The following is a 5,816-nucleotide window of genomic DNA, read 5'->3' as shown; positions in this document are numbered from 1 at the left end:
CGCGCTGCCGCGCTCTCCGGGCTCCGGCTCCGCAGCTCTCACCGGGGGTAACAAGTTAATAACAATCATCTCGGCACAAAGCATTTTCTTTCTAGACGTCAATCACAGCCGAGCGGGGATCACCGGGCCAAAGGGGGTGCACGAGGGGGGAGAGGCAGAGTGCGAGAGAAGAAAAGAAGACTGAGGAGCGGATGCGGGAAGAAACTTGATTTCTTTAATAACCTCAATTAAAAGAGCAAGACACGTATATATTTTTAAAAGGGGGCTTTTTGAATTGGATAGCCCGAAAGGTGAAGAGGTTTAATAGGATACTTGAAAGCTAATTACAGCGGGATTTAAGAAGCCTGGTGTTTGTTCCAATGACAATTTGAATGAAAATGCTTCAGATTAAACCGAGCCAGCAGCTCTTTCGTAAACTTGCAGCAATTAGAGCTGCGAGTGATTTACACTCGTCTCTTTAAGGTGTAAATTGCCACTTATTCCTCAGTAAGTCAACATTTGAGCTACTAAAGGATTATTTTTAACCAGCGCAAAAAGCGTATCGAATAATGGAAAATATCCAGCTGAATTTAATTTGTGCCATTTAAAAAACTCACCCAACCTCGGTCACAATGTTTTAAAGTAACAACGCGCAATACTCAAGTGTTTCCAAGCCTTTGCTGGAGTTTTGCTCTTAAACGAAAACGCAGCTTTTCTGGGAGTTTTTTGCCTTCTGTTAGGAAAACTGGAGCGGGGTGGGGGAAACTCGAGCGGCTCACACCTCTGCATTTCTAACTCCTAGCCTACCTCCGTCCCTTCTTCTAGCAGAACACCGCGAGTTACGGTCCAAACCCGGAGTACCCCGGGGCCTCCGCGGGGACCCTACGGTGCGCTCCCTATGCGGGACCCAGCGCAGCCGCACGGAGGCCGCGTCCTCGCAGACACAAAGAGAGTTTAAGCAGAAATCCCCGCGTTCGCCGGGTGTTCCTCGCCAGCGTCCGAGCAAAGACAAAGTCAGCGGTGCCTAGTGCGGGTCCCACTGAGGCGCTCAAACAGGCTCCAGTTGATTTTCAAACTTAAAACGCGAGACACCAACGGGTCCTGCCTCCAGAGTGAGGTGAGAGCTTGTCAGTTTCCCCAATCTGCTTTAGGAACCGTGTGACTCGCGTATCCTGGGGTTTGCTTCTTTTGGAATCGTAAGTAAAATAGCCCTCCTGGCCAGCCCTGGGAGCCCCCGAGGCCTCCCGGAAGCCACGTCTCTTTCTGTTTCGCTGTGGGCCCGCCGCAGCGCCGATCGCCCTGCAGCCTGAGGCGCGCCTTAGGGAGGGCAAGCGTCCGCGGGCATCCAGGCTCAAGGAACTGTGCCTCTGTTTGGTCCCACCCGACAGTCACCCGGACCTCCCGACTCGCTCCCCCAGACCGCCACGATCACCTCGGCAAGTTAGAACAAAAACACGACTCACATGTACCCGAGAGCGCCTTAGGCTCGGGGCTTCGTCTCCCAAATTACAGTCTCCATGCCTCAGGTTAAGTGAGCTAGCGGGGAGGGGAGGCAATGATTACTGACTAACGCTACTACGTAACTGGAAAAAAAAAAAAATTGCCAGGTCTGAAGATGAGGCCGTTACAGGTAATTTCTGAACATCGTTTAGGAACCCAAACAGCTAGCGTTTCAAGGAAACTGCGATTCAGCTGGTCTGGCCAGGCGTCAGCTCGCTCACCTTCTCAGGGGGAATTGCCAGCTCCGGCAGGTCCTTTTCTTCTAGTTTACACACAAACATCTGATCGCTTTTCCAATACATGGCACTGCTAGGGCTGCTTATCTCATACCAACTCCAGAGTGTCAGAGGCTGTCCGTGTCTGCCGATCTCCCCCCTCCCCCGCCCCAATGCTCTAATAAAAGCTGACACTGAGAAGAATAAGAATGCTACAAGCAAGTCTTCGTCCAGAGGCCGCTGTGGCTGTAAACATTCTCTGATGGACTCTTCTTAAGATTCTTTTCCCAACTTCACTGAGGTCTGTTCCTCCAGGAAAAGAAAAAAAAAAAAGTTTTGTTTTCCAGAGGGTGGAACCTTACATAAAGGGAGGGAAGGGGTGTGTGTGGGGGAAAGTCTTTTCCTGGAGGAATAGCCTCACCTCCTTCAGGAAAACCCGCCTTCTCCTCTACATGTTAAGATCTGTATCAGGACAAGCCAACTTACTCCAGATTTAGTATTAAAGGGGAAAAAAAAATTGGAAATGGCCCCGTTAACTTTTGACTTAAAAAAAAAAAATCTGCTCTGTGTTTGCCCTGGCTTTTCAATTCTCGCTCCCCAACCAAAACCTAAACAAAGATTCAGGTTACATCTCTTTCTACAGCAAGCCGAAGGGGAAGCGTAGGTCTGGGTGACTTGAACGTTTTAGTCATTCTCCCGAAACTCTTGGCTACCTGAGGAACGCGACCGCTCCCTGGCAGCCCGAGGGCTGACTTATCTTAGCCGTACGCGCTCCCTTGGCGAAAAGTTTTCTCGTTAAGAAAAAGAAGGAACACCTGAGCAGCACAAAAACCTATGATTCGCGACTAGATTTGAAACCAAGGCGACCAAAAAAGACAAAAGTATGTTGCTACCACTATTGCTCTTTCACCTGGTCCTAGACAAAATTTAAGCTGTGAAAGCGGCCAGGTCCTGCCTCAAATTTTGGCTGCGGGTTTGCCGGCGGCGGTGGGAGGTGATCGTTAGAATACCATATTTTGGATTAGGATTTGAGGGTGTGTTTGTTTAAATAGCTTCTTTATGATATAATTTTTACTTCATTATTTACTTACGGAGGGGAATTTGGTGAGAAACTAATAATTTTTATTTCAAATTTCTCCTCTTAAACACAGCAAACTTCTGAACCAAAAGTAATATATCTGGAGTATCTGTTTCCCAAAGGCCTTTAACAAAATCGTGTGATGTTGCTTCAATGAGACGGCTATGTATACACAAAATCTTATCTCCTTGACTTATTTGTCTAGAAGAGGAAGATCGAAGTGCTCCTGCCCAGGCCAGACTGCCTCAGGCTAGAGGAGGGGCAGTGGGCAGAGAGAGATAGACTGTCCCGTGATGAAGCGATCTTGTTTAACAATGGGACTGAGCAAAGACTGTAAATCTAGTTTTTCCTCAATTACATTTTTCTCCCATAAACACGAGGGTCCGGAGAGCATTTTCCTATTGCCATTGTTTTCGTTACCGGTCAGCTGCGCATACGTTAATATTAGCCACCCCCTTGCTGGTCCTCTCTGGGAGATCTCGCTTAAATTTACCCGGTAGGGGGAGGGGAACGCTATGCTTCATCTGTGCCCTCTTACAGAGTTGAAAGCTTGGGGTGGACTGACTTCTCGAAAACCTAACCTGTCCATGGAGAACAGAGAGACTTCAAGAGCAAAAAATCAGTATTTTTTGGAAAAATTCGACCTAACGTATTTTCCATAAAATAGCATCGGCCTCGAGATGGCTGTTCCGAATGGAAAGAGTCGTGCAGAACGTTGGCTCTGTCACGCCGTGTACCGACCGAGCAGGATTGAAAGTGGAATTAAAATAAAGATCCAGTTCGGAGACTTAGCTACAGTTTCTATCGGTTAGGGTCTGCAAAATGAATCTGGGGTACTATTTGGCTATTATCGGGGAGAATTAATCGCGCGGGTCATTTGGAGATTTGGAGAGTGCTAGAGCTGTTTTGGGAAGTGGGGCGGGGGCGCGGGCGTTTATGCGGTCTTTCCACCCACCCTCGTCTAATCAGGCGGCTCTCAATCAGGTTTTCAAAATACTAATCTTCATCTAAGAGCTCCTATCAGTGCATAAGTGGAGGAAACGATTCATTTTTAGAGGCTTCTGGGCTTGGAAAAGAAGAATGGTCGTCAGACATAAGAAGACCTAAAAGACTGATCTGGCGGCCGCTTTACTCCCGGCGCCGGGGGGAACGCGGTCCTTTCCCGCGGTGTAATTGTGCGCACCCAGCCTTGCTCCGTAGGCCTCCCGGGGGTGAGTCTATTTCTGCGTCCTGGGCAGTGTGTAAGCCTTTGGCTGGGAATCCTGTGTGGACGTGGGAGAACGGGGATGTGCAGGTATTTGCTGTAAATGTCGGGGCTGAGCGTCCTGCGGGTGCTGGGCCCAACGACTTCCTGACCACTTGTCAGAGGCGAGCGTATAGAGAGTTTGCTCTTACTCAGTGGCTTAGCTTCTTGGAGCAAGCAGCACCTCTCTTACCCACGCTCCTCTTCGGCTCGGGCAAAAAAACAAAAGTTTTCCTGCTGCTTTGCAGAGTACCTTTTACTACGATAGGTGCTTGTGCTAAAAATCAGAACTCTCATTGTCTTCGTAATGAGGCTTTCTAGCCCAACTTAGGGACCAATTTTGGTCAAATGAGGACAGACCAAAAAAAACATCATCTTGTGTGTCTGCAGGTCGGTAAGGAATCGCCCGCTTTGGGGGCGATTCTTTACCTACTAACTTGAAATCTCTAGATGGCCACCTCTCCTAAAGTGAAAATCGGAGACCGAAAGCCCACCCAGCAAGGTCAGGGGAAAGAAAGCCACAGAGACTTGGAAGTGCGTCCTGTTCCAGGCTGCGCGGCACCCGGGCTAGTTAGGAGGCGCTGGGTGTGTCTCCCGAAATCCCGAGGGGTGTTAGGGAAGGGGTCTGGGTCCCGTAGAGCTAAGATCGTAATTGGAGGTCCGGGTCTGGAGAGCGAGAACACCAACCTGCCCTGACCCCCATAGTTTCCACTCACCGCGAAGAGCTGCCTAATTGGGCTGCGAGCAGCTGCGAAATTTGTAATCGCCTAATAAGCCTTCCACCTCGGTAATTCTTATCAAAAGGCATAAAACTGATATTTTCACACTTGGCTGGCACCACAGGAGCCGTTTATAAACATCCTTCATCAGTGGGATGAAATTAAGCCTGCATTGACAGAGGTCTCTGCAACTCGATATTTAAAAGCAATAGATCCGAATTAGCAAATTATTGGAAAGTCCCCACCAACTTGACTATTCAACACTTTGCCTCTGAGCTCCTCGAGGTGAGTAACCACATGTTTGAGGGAACTTAACCTGGAGTTTCCGCGGTACTCAAGCCATCGCCGGAATCTCGCTTCTTGACCTCCCCCAGCACTCCCATCAGCCTTCGGGGACGCGCGGGGGTCAGACCTGTGCAGACCTGGGCAAAGCACAGCTGGGGCCTGTAAGAAAACCAAGTCAACATGCAACGTGTCCAGAACTCCCAAGCCTGAAGGCTCAGGGTCAGAGACAGCCCTTGGGGCCCTATGCTTTCCTGGGCTGGCGACACTCACTGACCTCTCCCCAGGTACTCGCACCAAGGGTCGGACAGAAGACTGTCAGAAGGTGGAGGTCGGGGGAGGCTTCTGCACCGGTAAAAAGTCGCAGCTTCTGGTTGATTCATGGGTAAATGAAAGTAATCATTTACCCATGAAAGTAAAACCCCAGCCAACAACGCTCTGAAACTGTGGAAGAGTTCACACGTGGTTCACGGTTAAAAGACTAGGTTTCCTTGGATTTTTGCCCACCCCGTCTAACCATTATAAATATTGACATGGAAAGGGACTGAAGGAGATAGCTTCCAGTGGGTTTTTTGCAGACTTGCGCAGCTCAGAACCCTTGTCACCCCTCAGAAATCTCCGAGCGAGAAACGCGCTCACTTTGTGGCTTTCGGATCCTAGGCTCCTTCTCAGACTTGTCACCCAGTTTCCGAGGGTGGGGCGCGTTTATTCACGGCAGAGGAGGTTGCCCAAACAAAGGTGGCGAGGGCCAGCATCTGAGACTCACTGTCCCTCCCCCGCTCCTCCCACGACTGAACGAG

The 5,816-nt window shown here is 49.7% G+C and overlaps 1 protein-coding gene across 1 annotated transcript in view; it reads right to left on the bottom strand.

Annotated features, from left to right (window-relative positions):
• LHX8 (LIM homeobox 8) overlaps positions 1–1,509 on the bottom strand; it is a 22,403-nt gene extending 20,894 nt beyond the window's left edge. The window contains exon 1 of the mRNA XM_006919329.1: positions 1,443–1,509. The gene's annotated coding sequence lies outside the window, so the exon portion shown is untranslated. The remainder of the gene's footprint in view (positions 1–1,442) is intronic.
• Positions 1,510–5,816: the final 4,307 nt, after the last annotated feature.

Source organism: Pteropus alecto, unplaced genomic scaffold, assembly GCF_000325575.1.
Source record: "Pteropus alecto unplaced genomic scaffold, ASM32557v1 scaffold25, whole genome shotgun sequence".
NCBI lineage: Eukaryota > Metazoa > Chordata > Mammalia > Chiroptera > Pteropodidae > Pteropus > Pteropus alecto.
The sequence above is the reverse complement of the archived record's forward strand: the minus strand, read 5'-3'. Positions and strand labels throughout refer to the sequence as shown.